Source organism: Lepidochelys kempii, chromosome 3, assembly GCF_965140265.1.
Source record: "Lepidochelys kempii isolate rLepKem1 chromosome 3, rLepKem1.hap2, whole genome shotgun sequence".
Lineage (NCBI taxonomy): Eukaryota > Metazoa > Chordata > Testudines > Cheloniidae > Lepidochelys > Lepidochelys kempii.
Genome location: NC_133258.1, coordinates 126,964,257 through 126,990,256, shown reverse-complemented (window position 1 = coordinate 126,990,256; position 26,000 = coordinate 126,964,257).

Sequence of the window (26,000 nt, the reverse complement as noted above, 5' to 3'; positions counted from 1 at the left end):
TTTATTACACAGCTATTAACAAGGCAAAGTCATGCAAGGAATATGACAAAGAATCAGAAATATAGAAATGAATACATGTGATATCTAGTTATTGTGGGTTTGTTTGAATAAAGGGGCATCATCTGAAAATAACATTTTGTATCTTCTGTTGTTACAAGTCACCCCAAGATCATTATGGCAGAAAGAAACTACTTTTCTATATTCTCAGTTTGTTTACATTGTTCCTTTAACAAAACTGTTGTGTTGATGCTCCAGCATGGCAACTTCATTTCTGTAGAGGGCTCTGGAGAAAGCTCATGTACATGTTCTTGTCTCCAAGTTTCACCAGAGGGTGTTTACCAGTAACAGTTGCTGCAAAGCGGAAACTGAAGGCAGATGTGCATAGAGCAGAAGAAGAGGGAGGTGAGGCGGTGGGCCCAAGGCCATTTGGTGTCACTGTTCTTGTGTCCACCCAGAAGACCCTTCTAAACATCACCAGTGGAGCAGAAAAACAGATATATTTTAAATATATGTATATATTTGTTACAGTTATATAACTGCACCTGTATTCCCCCCTATGATCCAGGAAGGACACCCACTTTCAGACCTCCGGCTCCTCAGCTGTTACCGCTGTTGGGTGGAGACATGCATCTCTCTCCCTGCTGCCTGGGCTGCACTCCTCCCTGCCTTCGCTGTGAATTCCCCAGCAAAGTCAGACTTCCTAAGCTGACCTGCTTTACTTTTCCCCTCAGAGATAGCACACAGTGTAATTGCCACAGTTAAGTTACCACATTGTTGTTTCTCAGTAAGCACATTAATTCTTAAGGTAAAAACATTACAGAGAAAACATACTAAAAACAATAAAGGAAGCTATGTGCATGCTAATAAGCTTACCAGAGATAGTTTTCTAGTGTAGTGTAACAGTCTCAATGCAAGCACTGATATTGAGAAACAGTATATGAATTTTGGCCTCTGGGGATTTTAAGAAAGTGGAATTCTGTACTTACACCAAGGGCCCACTTGGGCAACCCTTCTTCACATTAATGATCATGATCTCATGAAATCAGTTGAACTACTCCTGTACATAAGTGCTTCCCAATGTAAGAGTAGCACAATCAGGCCTTGGAAATTTTCATGCTCTTTGAACTGTAATTGTATCCAGTTTCCTTGTACCAGAATGCTGTAATTTAAAAAGTTAGCACTTTTCTGAAGGATATATTGAGAAATATTCCTTTGCTATTATATTTCTTAGTTGCTGGCTTCCGGGTGAAGAAAGTGGGTGCAGTTTTTGTTTTGTTTTGTTTTCCTTTAGAATATCGCATGTGAACACCCTGATATGACTGAGAGGCTTCAACATTTTGTAGAAATGTTGCCTGCATTTTAGTGATGTGACAGACATATCACACACCTACTTTTTGGCTTGTGTATGCCATTTAAGATTGCTTATGTAAAGGATTGACAGCTCAAAATGATACTTCCCAATTTGACTTTAGTTTAGTCTTAAATAGTTCAAGTACTAAATAACTGCAAAATGCATATGGTACAAAAAAAAGCAAAACAAATACCTTGAAAAAGTGTTAAAAGGTATTGGAACAAGAACAAATCACTGTTACATCACTTTTACCAAATATACAAGTGAAAACCACAGCAGGAAACCATCAAAACCAACTGTGTTGAATCTTCCTCTCTACAGTGGTTAGTTCTCACAACATGTAGCTGGTGTAGAATCTTTTTCATTTGATTACTTATTTGAAAAGACCTATCAAATTAGTCTCTAAGGTGCCACTAGTACTCCTTTTCTTTTTGCGAACTACACCAACTGTTCACAGCAGTTGTGCAGATGTGGCAGAGTGGCTTCACTTGGGCTCCATAGCTTACTGTACTTCACTATCCTCCTACAGCTCCCAGGCCTCTCCAGTAGAGCTGGTTGGGAATTTTTTACCAATTTTTTTGGAGGAAAATGCCGCTTTATCAACACCCTATCCAACATATACTTTTGGATAAAAATTTCATCAGGAAGGTTTCTCATCTCCAAGATGAAATATCTGGTCAGAGAGAGTGCCTAGAATACGCTACTGTGACGTGGGAACTTGAACCTGGGTCTCCTACAACCCTTGTGAATGCCCTAACCATGGAGCTATTGGCTATTCTGAGATGGGTCTGTGTCTCCGACTCTATTTCTGCCTCAGAAAAGTCTCATTTTTGTTCCACTTCAGAGCAAAAAGAAATAGAAATCTTGTTTTCTGGCCAGTTCTACTCCCTGGCACCTGACCTGTAGTCTCCAGCAGTATATCCAGGATGTGGATTTCCTTTTGTATCTCTAGCTGACTCATTTGTCATTTTTTGAAGAGACATAAGTTGACCAGCAAAGGAACTACACTGTTCATGTTTTTTTCTGACACATGGTATCGAGAGGAACAGCTCTAGAGGAAAAAGCTAAACATACAATTGAAACATCATCCTACAGCTCACAATCTATATTCACATGAGATACTGGTGACTAAAGGAAAGTTCTGACCTATCCATCTTATCTGTCTCATTTAGGATTTAAATGGGGCCTATCAACTTGCTATCTAATCCCATATGTGCCATATTAAAGATTCTGTAAAATAAATGTCTGATGTGTTGTAGTTTCCTCTGATTTCAGAGGGATGAGAAAAGATGGAGGTTTGTTGCATTATCTGTATAAATGCATCCATATCTCAAGATCTGTTTGTCTCAGATGAGAGCATAAGAACAGCACAGTTGGCTAAAACTCCCTGCTTTTGATTAAAACACATCTTTCTGGAGATGTGCCATAACACTCATCAAGGGCATACAGATGTGATGAAGCTCACACTTGCAGAACTGAACTCTTTAAAGGATGAGAAACTCAGTTATCCTATCAGAAAGCTTGTTCAGGCATAAATTGGTTTGATGCTTGTAGATTGCGTATGGCATAGGTGTACGGAATGGAGCTAAATTGTAGCGGCTGAATTAAATTAGGAGAGCCACATTACAATATATAGAATTAAAAACCCTGTATTATTTGCCATTACATGCCTGAAAAAAAAAATCACACTTGTAGTTAAGTTATGATATTTTCTAAATAGTACTGGCACAGGATTAACAGTTAGTGCAAAACTTTTACATAGAACTAGTATGTATACATGAGGAATTCAAGGAAGGGAGGGCTGCTTTGCTGTCTATTGTGGGCATTTTAAACTAATGTCCTGCTCTGTTTATATGCCCAGATGCTCAGATGCCACAGTGCTAGATGCATAATAAAATAATTAAATAACCACGATCAGTGACCTGCATCATGACAAAAATATCTGATTTTTTTATAGCTACAAAGACCTCCTTGTATTAACAAAATGCTGATATATAGTTACTTGGCAGTGACAGATTTTTCTTTTTACCAGTCTCATAGCCTCACATAACTAATTCCAAAGTATCAGTCTTTCTGTGCTCTATACTAGGAGTGTCCTAATTTTGTCCAGCTGACAAGAGCATTGACAATTTCCAAAAATCTGAGGTCTGCATCTAACTTGTGTAACATGGATCAGACTGAAGACATCCTCATTTTACATTTGCATTTATTTATAAGGCATTTTAGAGCACCCACCGTTACAGAATCCGAGCACCTCACAAACACATTATTTAAACCTCAGAGCTCCCCTGCCAGGCGTGGAAGCATTGATGATCCCAAATTTACAGATGGAAAAACTGAAGCACATAGATACTAAGCGACTTACCCAAGATCACACTGGATGTTCGTGGTATTGCTGGGAATAGATGTCATCTCTTGACGGCCCTGCCTGTGCTTTAACCACAAGTCCATTCTTCCTTGTGTGCAGCTAGCTTCTGATGCACACCTCAATATGGTGAAGGACCTTACCTCATGCATTGTCCCATTTACTCCACTGCAACTGCTCACGTCGTGATGTGTTTCTAAATGAGTGAGGATATCAGAATCTAGCCCTTCATAAGTAAAATCTGAGACCATGGAGACTTCAGGTCCTGCATGAAATCTTCCACTCTGATCCAAGCACAGACCTTTCAGATCAAGATGGAGCATTGCATGTTACATGATGTACTAGCATCAGGGCCAGCTCTAGGCACCAGCAAAACAAGCAGGTGCTCGGGGTGGCACATTTCTAGGGGTGGCATTCTGGCGCCTAGAAATGTGCCCCCCCACCGCCCCAGCTTGCCTCCGCTCCGCCTTTGCCTGCTCCCCTGAGTGCGCCGCCACTGCTCCGCTTCTCCTCCCTCCCTCTCTCCTTCCCTCCCAGGTTTGCCGCGCGCCAAACAGCTGTTTCACACAGCAAGCCTGGGAGGGAGGGAGGAGAAGCTGAGCGGCACTGTGCTTGGGGGAGGCGGCGGTGGTGGAGCAGAGGCGAGCTGGGGTGGGGAGTGGTTCCTCTATTCCACCCCTTGCTGCTCACCTCCACTCCGCCTGCTCCCCTGAACGCGCTGCCTCTCCCTCGCCTGGGGTGGGGGAGTGGAGTGGCGGCATGTTCAGGGAAGCAGGCGGAGCAGAGGTGAGCTAGGGTGGGGGGGTTGTGGGGGGGGAGCCGCAGGAAGCAATGGGGGGGGAAATGTGGCACGCCAGGGGGAGGAGGTGGAGGCGAGGCTGGGGATTTGGGGAAGGGGTTGTGAAGGGGTGGAGTTGGGGGCGGGGAGGCATGAAAAATAGGGGGGGCAGCCAAAAAATTGTTTGCTTGGTGCAGCAAAAATCCTAGAGCTGGCCCTGACTAGCATTGCCACTCATTTGAATTTCTCCAAAGTGGCACGCTTATGAATTGAGATACCAACACTGAGCCTGCACATCATGGTACAATGTGATGGTCTTTATCAGTGCAACACCCCACTGTGTTACATTAAAATGTGACCACATTGCATCAACTGTATGATGACATTGCATCAAAATGTTATCACGACACATTGCCTTATGAGTGATGATATTTCACAGGCCCCACAAAGAAGGAGGATAGCTCAGTGGTTTGAGCATTGGCCTACTAAACCAAGCGGTGTGAGTTCAACCCTTGAGGGGGCAATTTAGGGATCGGGGCAAAAATTGGGGATTGGTCCTGTTTTGAGCAGGGGGTTGGACTAGATGACCTCCTGAGGTCCCTTCCAACCCTGATATTCTATGATTCTAAGAGGCTGTGGGACCTGCTAATGTCCCATCATCTAGGCTTATATAGTGTGGGATTGCCCCAGCCAAATCAGGATAATCCCAGATATCAAAAGGAGTAGTGAACATAAGGCCTCAAAAGTACAAGTCTATTCTAAATCAGGGTTATAAATGCAAAAAACAAGATTTTTCTATTTTTTTATGCACTAATCCTAAGAAATTTGATAAAGATTGAACAAGATATAATCCCCCCACAACCCACAAAAACTCCACCCATTCTCCACGTTGTCCCTTTTCCTTAAAAAGGGAAGTTATTGTAGCAGTTAGAAATGGAGAAGTCCTATTCCTTTATCTAGTCCATCCCTTGTGAGTGCAGGAATCATTCCATTTCAAGCATCTTACCTTAACAAGATGATTTAGGTTTAATACTCAAGCAAGTGATGACATATAAGCATTATGCTTTCCTACACAAATTGTTTGCTCTTGTTTGTTTTACAAAGTTAAAGTAGTTCACTGTCCTTCAGTAGTAATAAAAAAATACTACTACCACCACCACCAAGCTCTTGCATAGCATTTCTCGGATCTCAAGTTATCTTTACCAGTATCTTGGTCTGCTCCTTTTTGTCCATGCTAACTATCATTCTCTCACAAACAATGATCTGATATTTCGCTATGGCAATTTTTCAGTGTGGAAGCAATGTTCACTCTCAAAGGTTTGGACTGGAGAGAAATTGGAGCTACAGCTAGACACAGAGTGTGAGTTGAGGGGATATCATGAATGAATCAACCCCTCTTTCTCATTTTGGCCAAGAGTAACCAGGGTTCACTCAAAGCCTCAGAAGGTATTTAGGTGCCTCACTACCTTTGAGGATCTGGGCCCAGTGTCTTTCATAATTCACTATCCCGTGCTTTGAGATCTAAAGGCTACTTGGTACGGGCACTATAGTACTCAGACTTGGGGCTTTCGCATCACCGGTGTAACATGGAGCAAGACATTACAGATCTCCTTTTTTCACACATGCAAGATAGCATATTCTGGTGACTGACTGACTCCCATGATAATGAGTATACTCAGAAAGAACAGCAAGACCTAAAAAGATGCTATGAGCAATAGATCTGCAATTACATTTCTGAAAACATGCATTGCTATTTTAGGACCATCCACACCATTACAAAACTTGTAGCCTAATAAAAGCACCTTAAGTTTAGCAGGGATTCATGGGTAGATGACCTACCTGATTCCTCCATCTGGGCTGTTCTATTCACTGGCATGACTGTGGCAGACATGACCCATTTAGATGGGGACACTATTGAAAGGCAAAGGGGGAGTGTTCAGAGTATCTTTCTCTGTCTGCTATCTTTGCTCTTTATTCCTTCTTTTCTGACAGTGAAATGATTGCACGACAGAGAAAGCGTTATTGCAGCGACAGTCATTGCTTGCAAATACACTGTATTCTCATCACTGTGAACACCTTATAAAGCTGAGACCACTTGGGATGTGGGAGACAACCTCCCTGCAGCTAAAGCATCCCTACATAGAAATATGCAACTTTCTGGGTTGTGTTACTGCAGTGACAGTCATTGCCTGCAAATACACTGTATTCTGTATTATAAAGCTGAGACCACTTGGGATGTGGGAGACAACCTCTCTGCAGCTACGCATCCCTACATAGAAATATGCAACTTTCTGGGTTAAGCTGTGCTGTGCTCTCTTAAGAATCATGCACAGGCTCTGACTCATGATAGCTGTAGCCTGCTGTGTGTTGATATACCCATAGACTAACTAAAGGTACAGAAAACTCTTTTCGCTGTCTGTGCTTTTGCTTAGACTGGGCTAATTTTCAGGCAGAACAAATTGGTACAATCTTTTATTGGCCTGAGCAGATGTGAAGGGTGTGTGTGTGTGTCACATGCTGGTGCTGACTGCTCTGGATTGTGCTCTTCCAGCTGGGAGCCCCCTGTGTGCATCAAATGTTTGACCCGTCCCTTAAGTTCTGATGGATTTGTTCCTGTGTGGTTTCATGTGTCGCATGAGGTCACCTGATAGAAGGGTGTTTTCACCCAAATCCACTGCTGGCAGCATTTCCATGGTACTTATCTTTTGACATCTGGCTGAAGGATAGTTTTCCTGCAGAAAAGAAGGTTTCGACAAGATTTTACAGTCTGCCTATTTAAAACTACGAGGGTTATGCGCTTAGAGACAAGTTTGAAAGATTGCAGGAACAAACTATACAGAAGGGTCTCTGCTGCTAGGTTATGTTTTTGGGATTAGGTGAGGAAATGCACTTCAGATTCTTCTTAGGTGCTCTGCTACTCACAACACACAATTCATAGATTTTAAGGCCAGAAGAGACCATTATGTTCATCAGAATCACAGTCCCTGCATTGAACTACTGGGATTCCTCACCACTCAAACAAGCTGATTAGGTACTGAAAATGCTTCAGTTACAAACCACTAACATTGTAGTTTTATAATAAATTTTCCTTATAGACTTTGGAACTGTAGTCAAATCTCTTTCCTTCCTCCCCTCCTCCTCTTCACCGGCAGACACTACAGAGAACATCAGCAGCAGCCCTATAGAAATGACAAATGATTATATCTTGTTCAATCATTTATCAAATTTCTTATGATTTTCCAGATGCCATACATTCCACTTGTGAGTGCAGCTGAGGCAGAAGGGGAGGAGGGGAAGGGAGATAAGAGGATATAAGGAAGAAAGGAAGGAAGGTAGCAATGAGAGGGGAGGTGGTGTGTGAAACAATCAGGGTGAAGAGCAATAGATGCACAACATGGAAGAAAGGGCAGAGACTGACAGAGGGAGAGACTAGGGGACAAGGTGGAGAGGCAGCAGACATGTTGGGAAAAGAAAATTAAACAGGCACATGAGTTAGAACTGGTAAACAGCAATGAATAGCAACAGTAGATAAATGGCAATTAATAGTAGTCAGCTAACGGCATAGGACAATAAGCAAATGATGATGAACTAGCAATCAATTAAAGGCGGTAAATAGGCCATCTATTTAAGGCAGTGAGAGCAAGCACTCAGTCAATCAATAGCAATGCAGAGCGGGGAACAATTAATAGTGAGCAAGTAACTACAACCCATGGCCTCTTGAAGAATCACAGTGTGTGTTTGGAAAATATGTATGCCTGTGGAGAGAATGTCTGTGCACTTTTCTGTGGGCTTCTGCACAGCAAAGAGGTGTAAAATTGTAATTATAGATAGGAACCCAATAGCAGCTCTGCATCAGACCTCAGATACCATTGAATTTATGCTGCACTGGTATGAGAAACACAATTGGCAAATAATGGAGTTTTGCCCCTCCAGAAGATGTTGGCAAGTGTGAAGTTGGAACATCCAGCAACCTGGACAATCTCAGTAGCAGCTGGTGCTCAAAATAAGTAGTAGGGCCTTGGCTGGCATTTAGATAACCTTTCCTTCTCTAACTATATATTTCTAATCCCCCACTCTCCCATATGTATGCAAAAATCATGTGTGATCTCCCTTCAGAAAAGTCAATTAAACCATTGGGGGCCCTTTCCTCCTTGCCAAAAAATAAATGTTACCACCACAATCGCTCCTCTGCTGTAATTCCCACCATTGCTCTTCCTGAAAGTGAGCAGACAGACCCCCTCCCCTCTATGCCAGGGAGACAGACCCTCTCCCCTCTATGTCATCCCTTCCTTTCATTCTCCCATTTCCAGGCTGCAGTCCCCCTCTTCTCTGGTCACAGACCCTCCTCCTACCTGCTGCCTCCTTACAATTGCAAGCAGCCAGCTCCTTACTCCCTGCCTCAGCACTCCCGAGTCCCTCCTCCTATGCTTGAGGTGAGGCTGGAGCTCTGCCTGTGCTTAGTCACGGGAGCTGCTATGATTCTGTCCCACAGGGAACTGAAAAAGCAGCCCATGAGCAGGCTCCAACATCAGCATTGCTCTGTCTTTTTCCAGAGAGGGAAGAGCTTTTGTTGTCTAGGAACCAGCAGCCTGACCTGCCTCTCCCTCCTGAGATTGCACTCATAGTGTTGTACCAAAGGCTTCCAACTCCTCCACCTCTCTCTCCATTGTGCTGCTGGAGAGAAGGGAGAAAAGAAAGCATTTGCCACAAAGGGTTGTTTGTTTAAAGAAAGGAGGGGGAGATTTAATCAACTGGACATAGCTCTATTAGTATCTCAACACCAGACACCACTGGACAACCTGTTTATGTTTTCTGAATGAGTTTGGCTCTGATGAGGCAAAAATCATAGATATTCCCTACTGTATCAAACAAGGTTTCATTTACAATTTCTAGCACCTTCGAAGTTAGGTATAATCATGTATGGGTGTGATTATCATTGGTGAAAATAATTTCTGGTATGTCCAGTTCATTGCCATCCAAACCCTCAGATCTGTACATGCCTTAAATACGTAACTAAAACAATATCACAAGTAATTGGGCAACATGCCCTAATACACATTGTAGCCCAGTGGGCTACCTTGCATAAGAACGTAAGAATGGCCATATTATGTCAGACCAAAGGTCCATCCAGCCCAATATCCTGTCTGATGACAGTGGCCAATGCCAGGTGCCCCAGAGGGAGTGAACCTAACAGGTAATGATCAAGTGATCTCTCTCCTGCCATCCAGCGTCACCCTCTGACAAACAGAGCCTAGGGACACCATTCCTTACCCATCCTGATTAATAGCCATTAATGGACTTAACCTCCATGAATTTATCTAGTTCTCTTTTAAACCCTGTTATAATCCTAGCCTTCACAACCTCCTCTGGCCCCTAGTTCTTATATTATGGGACCAAGTAAATAACTTTTCCTTATTCACTTTCTCCACACCACTCATGATTTTATATACCTCTATCACATCCCCCTAGTCTCCTCTTTTCCAAGCTGAAAAGTCCTAGCCTCTTTAGTCTCTCCTCATATGGGACCCATTCCAAACTCCTAATCCTTTTAGTTGCCCTTCTCTGAACCTTTTCTAATGCCAGTATATCTTTTTTGAGATGAGGAGACCACATCTGTACACAGTATTCAAGATGTGGGCGTACCTTGGATTTATATAAGGGCAATAAGATATTCTCCATCTTATTCTCAATCCCTTTTTTAATGATTCGTAACATCCTGTTTGCTTTTTTGACTGCCACTGCACACTGTGTGGACATCTTCAGAGAACTATCCACGATGATGCCAAGATCTCTTTTCTGATTAGTTGTATCTAAATTAGCCCCCATCATATTGTATGTATAGTTGGGGTTATTTTTTCCAGTGTGCATTACTTTACATTTATCCACATTAAATTTCATTTGCCATTTTGTTGCCCAATCACTTAGTTTTGTGAGATCTTTCTGAAGTTCTTCACAGTCTGCTTTGGTCTTAACTATCTTGAGCATTTTAGAATCATCTGCAAACTTTGCCTCCTCGCTGTTTATCCCTTTCTCCAGATCATTTATGAATAAGTTGAATAGGATTGGTCCTAGGACTGACCCTTGGGGAACACCACTAGTTACCCCTCTCCATTCTGAAAATTTACCATTTATTTATTTATTCTGAAAATGTACTGTTTATTCCTACCCTTTGTTCCCTGTCTTTTAACCAGCTCTCAATCCATGAAAGGATCTTCCCTCTTATTATATTCACTGCTTTGCATTATATTCTGCTTTTATTATATTCAGCAGTAATGCAAGGAACCTACAGGCCTGTATGCTGTAAGACATTAGCTTCAGCAAGTTAGCATAAGGCTTGAGGCCTATGAACGTTGAACAGATAAACGTCCCAACAGAAAACTCCCAGTATTGGGGAGCTGAAAATAGAGTGTTTAATGGGAATTTCTGACCACAGGAACATGACCCAACCACAAGAATGTCATGGCAAGAAGTTGACATATATGATAATAAGTTGAAGATCATTGCTGTACTAACCTATAGGAGAAGGACACGCCAACATTAGTAAGGGGAGGATATACAAATAAGGAAAAGGGGAAAAATCCCCTACTGAATATGCATGAAACATAGTGGCATCAGCGTAACATATTATAAAAGTTGCAGCCCAGCCTATGGGCAGTCGGAGAAGGAGATGTAGTCCTTGGGAGGTGCCAGAATGATGGCCACTGCTGATGAGGGGGAAGGTGATGAAGATGATGTCTAACAGTTCAGTTTGTTCTACAAGGCATGGTGTGAGTATATGGATGTGCAGATGTACATTCTGTAGTATCTCTATCTACCTTACTGAGTTGGGGTGTTTGTGACTGCTAAATGTATTAATAAACTATTTATAAATAGTTCATGTAGTGTGAATGTTGCAATTATGCACATAGGGGTTCCCAGCTATATAAAACTTTGAATAATACTGGGTCTGATACCGGGGAAAAAGCCTGTCAAACCTCAAAGTGACAACTGGGGATTTTTAAGTAATCAACACATGGGCGGTGCATGAAGCCCCCTTTCAGGGAGGCTAACCCCTGGTCTCACCCCTTCTGCCCAAGTCCCCTCCCTTCCCCCGCCCCTTCTGCCTCTCTCCCTGTGGGAGCTCTGAGCCCCATACTGTGGCCTGAGGAGCCCTGCCCCAGCCGATCCAGCTCCCAGAGTGCTGGGCCTCACCCCCACCCCCTTTCAGGGGAGATGCTGAGCAAGGGCAGGAAGAGGAACAGAATATAGGAGGGGTTCTTGGGGCAGAGAGTGGGCAGGATCACAACTGGCTACTTGGGGAGGCTTAGCCTCCCCTGGCCTGTGATATCTGCCACCCATGAATCCATATAATTAATACATAATCTATAGATTGGGCTACAACTTCCACAATGGAGAAGAACACAAAAAAAAACCCCTACATCCCTTTCCTGAAGCATAAACACACAAAAATCAAAATATTAAAACAAAATAAACTCAGAATTCAAGTGGAAACAATTTCAGTCTTTCCCTGCTAAATAGCAGAGATGTACATTATTGGCTATAAAGAAGAGAGAGAACCAGGGCCTGGTCCTTTTGGTGCTGAGCACTTTCAAATCCTAGTGAATTCCAGAGGAGAGAGATCACTAATCACCTCAGGAGGTCTTCAACACGTCACAGGATCAGGACCTACGAGAGCAGTGGATCCACAGTGGAAGAGGCCACATTTCCTCCCTTCTCCCTTATACCTTTCAAGATTGTATCTTGGGGCAGTTCTACTAATCTCAGTGCCCACAGTCCTTACTTGAGCTTCCCCTATATTATGTAGGGCTTTAAATAGTGATAAAAAACTGAAGTGTGCTTGCTGTCTTACAGCCACCCAGTGAAGTCTGAGAGAGACAGCATCATGACTGTTGCAAGCCAACCACCTTGAGAAGCTTTTCCGCCATGTTCTGCAGCAGCTGCTTTCTGAGGTGCAGCTTTCAAGGGTGGGTCAAAATAAAGGTCAATTACAATAGTTTAGCCTCTTTGCCACAAAAACCTCAGCAGTCAAGCAGTTTTGTCAATACCCTCAAAACCAACGAGCACCACCTCATGAATGTGCAGGATAGGCAGTGGGTCTCTGTCATCAGTGCAATACATATAACACTGTGTAAAATTGACCCTTTAATTCACTTACCACATCACGTGGATGTGTCTGCACATGTCATTGAAATAGAACCCTTTCAAAGCAGTAAATGCCTCAATGGCACAGGACTGCAGCTGTTATTTTCAGTGGAATTTCGCATATCCATGTGACATTGCCCTATGAATTGCTCAGATGGCTCATCACACTGAAGCTTGTCTTTCTGGACAGTCTTTCCCAAGCATCTTGTATCCCTTCATTGTTCCCCAGGAAAAACAAAAAGGAACATCACTGGTAAGGCCTATGGCACAGAATAGTGCTGGAGTGTCCGAAGATGGTGGCTCATGTGACTTTTCCTTGTCCAGGTAGCATTTGTACAATTTTCCAGTTTACGCATCAGAAGTGTGATGGCGTAGAAAGATGTGACTGAATGGGGTCCAGAGCTAGTACTTGGCATGTTTTTGTAAGCCATGAGTCTTTCCGACACATTTTTGGAATCAGTGCAATGGACTTGCATATGTCACCTAACATTCTTTTTGAAGCATGGCAAGAATCCAGCGCAGAGACAGCTAAAGATGTAAAGTGAGGGGAGCTTTGTAATGCACGCTATTCTTCATTCCAGAAAGATATGCATGTGTGCATCAGACACTTAGCAAGCCCTAAGAGTCAAATCTATGAATTCAAAAACTCTGTATTTTAGATTTTTTTTGTTCATGGTAGTGTGTTTGACTTAATTTAATTTGCCTGTGGCCAATTTGAGAAGAGCCCTATTATCCCCCACATCAAGAAAATGGGGTCCCAAATCTTTAGGAGAGCCAAAATTCAGAAACAATATTGAAGAATGTGCTGGTTCAGATCCTTAGTTGATATAAATGGGCACAGAGCAGCTATGGGGCAGATCCTCAGTCAGTGTAAACTGTCATAGCTCCATTGACATCAGTGAAGCTACAACAATTTTCATCATCTAAGGATCCAAATTTGTGTATACTTAACAGCAGTAGATGCCATGGCTTTGCAGATTTTTTTCCACAATTTTAATCTGGTCATATTGTTTACTCTTGAATTAGTCCCTCAAAACATTGGTAGAGACGATGATAAAAATGAAAGAACTCTGCTTTCTCTATCAGAATCTTGGCACAAATCGCAGCAGAGAGCATCACTCTCCTTTTTGGCAAGGAGATCTCTTTTCTATCCCAATAAAAAGAGCCTCTAGAGAGCAAATAAGATGAACAACTTTGCTCAAGTAGTTTATTATAACACATGCCGCCCCAGATGGCCATTGCACAATGTGAACTTCTGCCCCCTTTCATGTGCTGGAGTTGATATTTTGGCAAGTCCAGAAAGTCTCTAAAAACAATTATGTGTTTAGTTTTCTGGTCAAAGAGGGGAAACCACTCCAGACAAGTAATTAAGATGCTGCAATAAGACTATTGTAGAATTAAAGTTTGAATGAATATACAAAGGTTTCAAGGAACATACTAAACATTGAATGGAAATACAAATAAGCAGCATTTATAAATAGTATACAGTTATTCATTTGTTATTGGTTTCTCTCCAATTATTATTGTAAAAAAAAAAAAGACATTCCATAACGATGTTTTCCTTGAGCCTATTTAATTACATCCAATAGTGGCTTTATGCATTTAGAAAATTAAGCTATTTCACTAATGTAACATAAGCCTCTTTGTATAAGGTCTCATTTTCATTTAATAAATTCTGTTGAGTTATTAGTCTAGTTTCTGATAAACCAATAATTTGTCCTATTTCTCCCTCTTCCTAGTGACAGGGAGCAACGTAAATTCTGAGTGAAATCCTGCTCCTCCTGCTGTGATTACAGAAGAGTCAAAACTTATTAGATGGGGGAAAACATATAAGGAGACGCCACACGAGAGATTTTGACAGCCCCGACATGCCATTACACTGCTCCTTGGTCTCCTCCTCTTGAGAGCCTTTTTTTAATTTTGTCCTCTTATCAAAATATTTTGGAGGAATGATAATCTATTTAAGGACTTCTAATGCACCCATCACAATATAATTTAAGTATCCTTATAATACTTTGCACTTCTTTAGCACTTTCCACTCAGTGATGTCAAAGCACTTTGCAAACATTAATTTCAGCGTCACACCACTCCTGTGAAGTAGATCAGTACCAACATCCCAATTTTATAGTGGAGGAAGTTAAGGTGCAGAAAGATTAATAGTGGGATTTTACAAAGCACTCAAAATTGGCCTAATTCTTCTCCTATTGGAGTCACTGGTAAAACTCCCCTTGACTTGAATGGGAACAGGGTTATGCTTACAGTGAGCACTTTGTAAAAATCCCACTTTAAGTGACTTACTCAAGGTCACACAGGATGTCAGTAGCAGACTCCAGACTAGAAATTAGAACTTCAAACTCACACCTGTTCCTTACCTGTAGTACATTCTTCCTTTGGCAAATAACGTAGAATTATATAGTGTCAAATGAAAAACTGTGGCCAAGATTTTAAAAAACACCTGGTCATTCTGTGCAATTTGTGTGTGCTCTGCTTGAGACAAGGGGTCTCATTTTCAGAAGTAGGGGAGTATCCACTTTCGGGGGGGTGGGGGTGGGGAGAAGAACCCCAAACACAAATCAAGCTGGTCTTTAAGGTGTCTCCAACTGAGCACCCAAATAGTGAGGCACTCAAAATCACTAGTCACTTTTGAAAATCTTGGTCTACTCTTTTAAATTGCAAGATTTCAGCTGTTTGTTGGCCTTTAGCCCCTTCTCCCTTCCCCCCGCCAAAAAAGGAGAGAGAGAAAAAGAAAGAAAATTCTATTCATTTTAAGAAGCTTATGATGTCATATGTGAAATGTCAGATAGACTAAGTTTAGACAAAATCCCTAAAAAGATGACCTACTTGAGGGTGTTTTATAGACTATGCAATCTCTGTAGATAGAGTTAACAAGACATTTTATGGAGCTGGATTTTAAATGCATCAGATTTTGTGCAAGACAGACTTATTATTGGATCCAATTTTTATTATCTAATCTAATGTTTGAGTGTTAAAGAGACAATATATTCATTCACAGTAAGCTCTGCCTTCAGATCTGGTGCTTTCATGTTTAATGCATTTTTATCTCAATTGTTCTTTTTAGTTTCCACAGATGTCAAGATATAATTTTCTTATAATTGTATTTCTTTCCATAGGCTTATAACTCCCACCTGCTTAAGTTTTCCACTGAATGCATCCAATGAAGTGAGCTGTAGCTCTCGAAAGCTTATGCTCAAATAAATTTGTTAGTCTCTAAGGTGCCACAAGTTCTCCTTTTCTTTTTGCGAATACAGACTAACACGGCTGCTACTCTGAAACCTGTCACCTGCTTAAGTGTTTGCTTCCATTACAGTCAATGGGAAGTTTGCCATAGACTCCAATGGAAGCAGAAGTGGACCCTAAAACTAAGATAAAAATTACTGTGCAACATGATTCGTATGTGTAATTTGAGTGAAAAAGTCAACACAGTGGACAAAATAGAAGTAGCTTTAGAAATATTTAAGCATCCATCTGTCTTAAAAGGCTTTAAAAATGAAAATGTAAATAAAAAAAGGAGGGGGGCTAGACAATAAGTAAACAGAATGGGGAACAATTCACTCATTAGAACTTAAAAGTGCTGCATATTTAATGAGATATATATTTATAAAGACTCATTTACGAATTGAATATCTTGATATTCAAAATGCAAGCATTTCACTAGCCACTTGCTACATAGTTAAGCCAATGTGACAAAGTTCCTGCTCTACCTTGGTGGGTCTTGCACTTATTGGCGGATTTGCTTACCTTGGAGGTTCACGGCAGCCCTCAGCTTGGCCGTTTTTCTGAACCCACAGTCCAGGTCGACTCCTCCTGTGTCTGACTAGGAGTTGGGATGTTTGGGGGGAACCCGGGCCCACCCTCTACTCCGGGTTCCAGCCCAGGGCCCTGTGGAATGCAGCTGTCGAGTGCCTCCTGGAACAGCTGTGCGACAGCTACAACTCCCTGGGCTACTTCCCCAGGGCCTCCTCCCAACACCTTCTTTACCCTCACCATAGGGCCTTCCTCCTGGTGTCTGATAATGCTTGTACACCTCAGTCCTCCAACAGTCCGCGTTCTCACTCTCAGCTCCTAGCGCCTCTTGCTCCCAACTCCTCACACGCACACCACAAACTGAAGTGAGCTCCTTTTTAAAACCCAGGTGCTCTGATTAGCCTGCCTTAATTGATTCTACCAGCTTCTTGATTGACTGCAGGTGTTCTAATCAGCCTGTCTTAATTGTCTCCAGAAGGTTCCTGATTGTTCTGGAACCTTTCCTGTTACCTTACCCAGGGAAAAGGGACCTACTTAGCCTGGGGCTAATATATCTGCCTTCTATTACTCTCCTATAGCCATCTGGCCCGACCCTGTCACAGTCAAGTTATAGCAATTATACTAAGATCTTTTGATAGAGACTTGACAAAGTGAGGCAAAGACTAGTATTTCTGAACCACAAATAGGCACAAACAGAATGCTCGGCTAAGCTTCCTATGGACTGAAAGTTGATGAGGCAACTAGAAGCATATTTATTATAACACCACAGTTATCCAGGCTTCATGATCAAGTTTAGATCAGCTAGTCAGTTGTTTTTCTTGGGTCTTCATGTAATCCTAAGTTTTGACTTTCTGTGGTCCAAACTATGATTGTTTTACTGAGCTAGTGAGAACCTCCTTATTGTTTATGATTATCTGTATTCCCGTAAGAAATCCTCAACACTATGTTATTTTTGTAGACATAAGTCAGGAAGAGAGGTCAGATTCCCCATCTTCCCCCTCTTAAAATTGTAGTGTAATTTGTGAAGAAAGATCATTTTGACCTTACCTGAATTGGAATTTTACTAACACCTCATTTGGCAAGAGAAGGAGAAGTATGCACTGGACATATTTAGACTTACGCTGCTTTGAATACGTTGCTGGATTTCAGCCTTTGTCTTTTATAATTATGTTCTCAGCACTGTAGTATGAAACAGCAGATATATAAAGATGCAGTTCTGAGCAGAAATATAATAGTTTTATCCTCATTATTAAATATTCAGAGGAAAAAACATACTTGTTTTCTCTATTACACTGCACAATACTCTTGATATACAATGATTATTTGAACTTTAATATTCTTATACTTTTCTGCACTACATCAGTGGGTTTGTAGAGTCTCATTTATAGAGCCACATTTAATGTTTACCCTCGTGAAATATGTATCTGCCAGATACACACACACACCCAACATGGTAGGGGTTACTGTTCCCTTCATCAGAAAAATTAATGAACTTGAAATGGTTGAAGAGACAGATGTTTATTCTTTTACATTCCACACAAGGTTAGAGTTTCTATTTTTCTGAGAATGTTACTGGTAGGTATCTTTCCATATGAAATATGATTATTAAATAAGGACTTGAAAAGACTTGACAGTCATTTGGGGTTGCACACATGTTTAGCACAGATTTTTCTAAACTGGCTGCAGAGGTGGCTATATTTGTTGGCAGAAAGGCAGTTTTCCAAAGTTATTCCTTGAGTCAGGGGGCTTGTAAAATGAAACCCTCTCCTCTACTTTATCAGTGCACATCCAACCCTGGTCAATACAGGCTGAACTCTTTGAGGCGCAGCCAAGAAAAAAAAAGTTACTCCAGTCTGCACTTGCTGCAATATTTATAAATAATAGTCAGGAGTCAGCCCTCAGGACATTTTGCATTTTTTAATTCTCTGGTTCTCTATTTCAGTGCCTATGAACAGGCACATGACAAGTGTTTCAGAACCTGGGGGCAGAACTGTCTTGTGAGATTTGTCACCAATGCATTTTTGCATGCAGGAAGAACCAAAGGGCACTAAAAAAACAAAAAAACCCACGTCTTTCTAGGGGACATTTTTAAAAGTAACTTCTAAATAGGCCATGCATGGTGACATTAAAGGCATGCACAAAGTCATTATACTTGGAAAGATTAATCCCCTTTTTAAAATTAATATTTTTTTTAAAAGATAGTTTCAATTTTGGCAAAATGTTACAAAATGATGACTTTAGAATTAAAATTTGCACAGTTGGACAGGGCAAGAGGGCAATGTCATTAGCAAAACAAAGTAAAACTAACTGCAGGTATTGAAATGCTTTACTGTTTGCTTCTAAACATGCAATAAGAAAAATGATCTGAGCATTATAGGGCAGCATAGCTACTCCATAGTTAAAGCTAAAGTATTAACTGATTTTCTAAACTGCAACTCCCCCACCCCCCCCAAAGAAACTGATCCCACTGAAAATCTCACATGCCACATTCATTCATGGGTGCAGTCTTTCTGGAAGATTTCAGGGGGTGGAGGGTGGGAGGGGTGAGCAAATCAAAAAAGAAGTTTTAAATGTATGGCATTTATTTCAAAATGTCTACTGACTTAAAAAAAAGCTAACTTTTTTTTAGCACATAGTATCTAAGTAGTTTGGCCCACAGACTTCACATTTATTTGTCTGAGGAGGGTCTTTTAGTTGTTTTTTGGGGTGGGGAAGAGAAATAGAGGGGAAATTACGCAGAAGTCTCTGCAATACCTTTGTGCAGGAGATGGAACTTTTTATGGAGTTGGTCCGAGACTGTGGAATGAACTCCCCTAGCAACTAAGACTCACAAAACCTCACCACCTTCCATTCCAAAGTATAAGATGCATTTCTTTGACCTTGCCTTATCCAATAAAAACGTATATTTTAAAACAACTTAAAACCTTACCAAAACAATAAACACTCCACAGCACTCACTTCTCCCCATGGTGGGAGGATCATAGAATCATAGCAATGTAGGGCCAAGTAAACCCAGACCATCCGTGCCAGCTGTTTGTCTAACCTATACTTAAAAGCCTCCAATGAGAGGGATTACACAACCTCCTTTAGAAGCCTATTCCAGAGTTTAACTACCCTTATAGTTAGAATTTTTTTTGCCGGATATCTAACTTAAGTCTCCTTTGCAGCAGTTAATCCCATAACTTCTTGTCCTACCTCTAGTGGACATGGAGAACAATGGATCACAGTCCTCTTTGTAACAGCTCTTAACATGGAGGGAACAAACGCCACATGACAGATGTGTAGTCATGTTGCTTAATGCACGACTGGAAGTTGCTCAGCTACTACAGTGATGAGTGTGATACAAGAACCCATAGACTCTATAGCACCAACAGCTTTATACCAAACTCTGCGCTAAAGTAGGCAGAGAAGGAGTTAGTTAAGGGCTCATTAGAGCAAGGCTATACATTGAAGGTACAAGAAAGCTAGAGGACAGGCCCTGACGAGAAGTATACATAACCAAGAATATTTATTCATTTGAAATTCCCAGAATGGTTACAGTAGTTTTCCCAAAAGACAAATGCTTGCCCTTACTGCTCATTGCCTGGAATCTGGATGTCCTGAGGAGTTTCGTCTGATGACTAGCAAAGCAGTCTGGCCCTTTCCAGGTGGTCTGCAAGCAAATTTGACTCCAGTCACTTCCCTGTTTTCCCTTTTAATCTTTGAGTTCCTTTACTGATTTGAGTTCTTAGTTGAAACTTACCATTTTCAGCACTTCAGATCTTTTCTCTGAGAAGTCATTGTGATTTCTGAACACTTCATTAGCTTATGAAGGACTGGGTTTCACTCCTCCGTGCCAGATCACCAGCCTTCTTCTTCCATTCATCTCTGAATCAGAAATAATTGCCGTGTAGATTTAGTATAGTACAGGTGAGCTATTCAGTTCGTGCAAATACAACACTTCGTGCATTTCCTCTTTAATTAAAACTATGTGAGACTCATTCTTGGTGCTTCAGTTGTTTTTGAAATACTTTTGGAGTCTTTCACTGCATCTGCCAGCTGCAGCAAGACACCAGCACAGGACCATGATTTCCAAGGAGTTAAACACCTAGGTGCATTTGAAAAATCCTACTATGTGCCTAATACAAAATGTGGCTTAGAGAATCCTTCCCAGGGGCCCTATTCTGTTCCCCACCACTAGAGTGAAAGGCAACAAATGCCAGGGGAGAAGAGGAGGGCTATATCCTGGAATTTAGAAGGGTGGGAGCAGTAGCATTTCAGCTGCCTCCCCACTTTCCCTGATCCCACAGAAGCCCTGATCCCATAGCACATGTATGCTGTGAGGACGGGGCTCCATGGATTGAGAGGAACTATTGCTGGGTGGGGAGGAGGATAGGAGCCAGGAGGCTGGCTGCTCCCCGTGGCATCAATTCCCCATCAGAACTGGGGATTTTTCAGTGTAGAGTAATGCTGACCACATAGGGGTGCTTGGCAATATTTTTCAGGAGGGAACTTGTGGGCACAGTTGGGCCAGTGGCAAGGAGAAACCCAGTGATTGGTGCGATGGCACTGGACCTAAGTGTAAAAGCCCCAGACTTTGGTGGACGTCTGAAGAGCCTCTTCATTTCCTTCTGGACTTTGGGACATCTGCAAATTTGGGGAGCAAAGCCAAAGGTCTGCTTCATGGAGAGCAAATGCTGCCCACTCTCCCTGTCCCCAATGAGATAAGCACATGGAAACTCCACAAATAGAAATTCAGTAAATTTCCTGGCCTTTACTAGTGTTTTCCCACTCAGGGTACACTCTTGCCCTAAGCCATTGTAAATGATCCTTCTGCTCCATAGCACTAATCTTAAAGCTGCTCAAAAATCTTCGTTTCTTGGCAAGGGACACTTGCATGGCAGCTGAGTCAGCTTCCAATAATCAACACAGAAGTGTAACTATGTTGGAGCAGCTGAGGGTCTAACTCACAAATCGTGTTGGCATCTCATCTTCTTGTCCACTTTCTTCACTGATGTAATGTGGGAGAAATGGTACAAAATCTTTCACTGATATGTGGATGGATGATCTGATGAGTTATTTCTGAAATGCACGCAAAATCCAAGGGGGGTTAAGAGAGCTTTATTATTCCTACTAATCAGTTGTAGCAACTTCTCTCTTATACTCCAAGTACCAATATTAAATTTAACCCCCTGCTCTTTATCATTTAGGTTAATATGCCATTTCATAATTAACCTCTTCATTACTACTTTCTGCTTTAGTTTTGGTTTTACTGATCACCACTTGCACGTAGAAATTTACCTATATGTACCACTAAGCCTCTGGATTTCACTCCACGAGTATTTAGTTAAGTGACTCAAAAAAAGCACTTTTGACTGCTGATGTTGTTTATGCCTCTCTAATTGAAGCTTTTGGTCCCATGTGATCAGACAAGAAACTCATCTTTTTTAAGCGAGAGCCACTTGACTGCAGGTAAGGTATGTTACAGCTTGTAGAATGTCAGCTGGAGCTAATAAGAAGCTGACTGGCCTGCCTTAGTATTAAAATGTCTCACAGAATTCACTCTATCCTTGCAAAATGGAGATTTTGCTTTTCTGCATATGTTTGACTTAGGAGGCTCATAGTTTCATGTGCCTGTAGTGACTGGCTATGAAGATCACACAGCAGACCTAGATTTATCTTTATAAGAGAAATCCGCTGCATCTGATACAGTGTGAATAATTGCTGGAGTACAAAGTGAAGGGAAGGAAAATAAATTCTGCAGTAGAAGGAGGTTGTTAAACTAGTAGAAAAATGTACGTAGGTTCAATTATTTCAATATTAGCTAACAAAAATTATCTTGAGTGACAGTTAAGATTATGGCAGGATACACTTCATCCACCCAAAACTTTTAAGGAATGGAAACAAGGGCAAAAACTTGTGTCTTCCTTTCCACTCTCACATTGCCGTTGATGATACACTCCAACACTCCATAAGGTTTTCCCTTCCATCTTCAGATATCAAAAAGGAATATGCACCCAAAACTTCACCAAACCTGCACTCTAACACAAAACCATAGTGGTGACCTCATGTGCTTTTATATCAACAGATCAGCACATCTGACTGTCACACATTCCATGCGTTTGGGAAGTTATTCCGCCAGAACACTGCTAACGTTTTGAGTATAGCTTTTCCTTAACTCTAAGTTGGGATCCACAGGTTTAGTCATTAACAAAGGTAGTGAATTGCACGGGAACTTAAACAGCTGTCAGAAGAGAGGAGATCTGAACTCCTGGTCACCTCTTGTGTAGCCCAGGTAGCTTTTCCTAGACTACAGAGGTACTTGGTGAAAGTCTCACACACACTTTTTCCCACCCAGTAATGAGTGGTGGCATTCATGCTGCAGCCCATTTGTTTTCAAATTAAAATTCAGCTGGTTCAGCTTGGTGCACATATTTTCCATTGTGTCTCAAATGTTATAAAATGCTGTACAGATAAACATTATCTCTGTATAAATGACGTTCTAGGATGTAGCAACAATCTGGCCAAAGGACATATCCCAGAGTGTTTTACATTTCTTGCAGAAAGGGTTCAAAGAAAACTGAGACAATAAATCAGCGAAGTAAATCTCATGCTTCTGGGGGGATCTGACTCACGATTCTTGATCTCTTGTGGTCGGAACTACTATAACTGCATCTACCTTAGGGCTTTTGCTGGCATAGCTATGTTGATTTGGGATGGTGTGTGTGGTTTTTTTTAAAAAAATATATAAAAACACAATCATTACTGACATTGTGATGGTAGGAAACAGGTCACAGACATTCTTAACAGATTTCCACGGGCAGAAGCAGGGCTCTCCATCATTTTGGACAGATGACTTGTGATTGTCAAAAAGTCCACAAAGTGTGTTTGGAATAGTGGAAGGAGGAGTTGGACTAGTCAAAGAATAATCCTCAGTACTCCTGTATTTTAATCAAGTCCCACAACCCTCTCCAATCTTGCCAGCAATTTTGGGCAACATCAACATATAGCAGTTACGTCCGCTGCCAAAATACACCTTGCAGAGGTCGTCTCTGTGTGTACTACAGCCTGGCAGAGCTACAGGGGGAAAGGCATGTTTATCAGCACAGTCCAATGGACTGAGCATGGCTGGAAACCAGGAGCTCCAGAGTTCTGATTTGCTATGTGGCTTTGGCAAACTACTGAATCTGTGTCTCTATTTTAACATCAGTAAAGTCAGAGTAATAATAATGATAATATCTACTTACCTCACAATAAGAAAAGGAGTACTTGTGGTACCTTAGAGACTAACAAATTTATTTGAGCATAAGCTTTCGTGAGCTACAGCATGAAATGAGCTGTAGCTCATGAAAGCTTATGCTCAAATAAATTTGTTAATCTCTAAGGTGCCACAAGTCCTCCTTTTCTTTTTGCGAATACAGACTCACACAGCCACTACTCTATTACCTCACAAGGGTGCTCAAAGGACAATTAGTTAATGGCTGTAAATAATGGCTTTGAATATACGACGTGCCTTTTGTTTCCGTTACTACTACAGGGACCTCAGGAGCAGACCCAGCAGCATCAGAGAAGCGTGAGGATATTTCAACAAGGCTGACAGGATGGTGGGGTTCACTGACAGCAGGAGACAACTCCAAGGACTTACTTACACTTGAAAGCTACATCAAGTTACTTATGCTTTTAATACTTATAGGAATGTATGTCTTTCTCTGTGTTTATACTTTTCAAGTCCTGATAGACCATTTTCATACGCTCCTTTGCTCATTGCTAATCCAAGTTATATAACTGATTTCAACCTTCTCATACATTAATCCCTCTACCCTACTAAGAATTTTTGTTATGCATCTTTGAATACCTTCCAATTCAGCCATGTTTTTCTGGTCATGAGGTACACAGAACTGAACGTAACTCAAGCGCACTATAGCTATAGAGAGAAGCTATAGCTCCTGATTACATGATGTAACTTCAAAACTCCCATTGACTTCAGTGGGACCAGGATATCACCCATGGAGTCCAAAGTTACATTGGTAATTTTTGTCACCATATTACATTAGAAACTTATAACTAATTTACTGTTCACTATCACCTCTAGGTCTCTTAAGACAACTCTGCAATTATTTAACCACATACATAATTTTAGACACATAAGTAGCCTCACTGATTTCAGTTGACTTATACACATATTTAAATACCTTGCTGGACAGGAACCTTAATGTGCTGTAGGAAAGAACATTCAAACCTAAAACCATTTAACTGAATGAGTAGTTAATCTGTTCATCCAGGGTGAAAGTAGCACAAGTGTCTACCTATTTGCCTGGTGGGAGCTCATATTTGTCAGTCAGTAGTTAGCACCGACCAAGTTCTCATTGACTAAAAAAAATAATGGTTCAAATGAAAATTTAAAGTTGCTAGTTGATGTTTATTAGGCTTGACTACAATAGTATCTTCAGAAGAAATGCCTGGAATACTGGTTTGGGTGGAGTAGTAGTACATATTAAATCTTATCTAACCTATTCATCACCTACTAATTTAACAGTAATTAACTAGTATCTCACACCAATGAGCCCAAGCTAAAGAACTGGCTAAGCAAGTCTCAACACTTTGAATGAATGATAAGGAATTCAGAATCATGAGGTGTGCCACAAAGTTGGCTCTCCTTTCTCAGTGACATGAGGCATGAACTCCCCAAGAAGAAAGCCAAAGTTCTAATTCCTCTCCTGTTCATGGGTATAGACAAAATCCAGCTAAAAGCCCTTTATTTTCCAGAGGCTAGGAAAGGTGCAAAGGACATATATCATATTGGTAGATGTGCAGTTGAAGGAGCAGGTGAAGATATCATTAACTTGGGTTTGAATAGAGCCTGGAAGCGGCTGGGTCATTACACATATTGAATCTATTTCCCAAAGTTAAGTATCCTCACAACTTCTTGTCAACTGTCTAAATGGACCATCTTGATTATCACTACAAAAGCTTTTTTCTCTTGGTGATAATAGCTCATCTTAACTAATTACAGGTTTCAGAGTAACAGCCCTGTTAGTCTGTATTCGCAAAAAGAAAAGGAGTACTTGTGGCACCTTAGAGACTAACCAATTTATTTGAGCATGAGCTTTCATGAGCTACAGCTCACTTCATCGGATGCATACCGTGAAAACTGCAGCAGACTTTATATACACACAGAGAATATGAAACAATACCTCCTCCCACCCCACTGTCCTGCTGGTAATAGCTTATCTAAAGTGATCATCAAGTTGGGCCATTTCCAGCACAAATCCAGGTTTTCTCACCCTCCACCCCCCCACACAAATTCACTCTCCTGCTGGTGATAGCCCATCCAAAGTGACAACTCTCTACACAATGTGCATGATAATCAAGTTGGGCCATTTCCTGCACAAATCCAGGTTCTCTCACCCCCTCACCTCCCTCCCAAAAACCACACACACAAACTCACTCTCCTGCTGGTAATAGCTCATCCAAACTGACCACTCTCCAAGTTTAAATCCAAGTTAAACCAGAACATCTGGGGGGGGGGGGAGGGAAAAAACAAGGGAAAATAGGCTACCTTGCATAATGACTTAGCCACTCCCAGTCTCTATTTAAGCCTAAATTAATAGTATCCAATT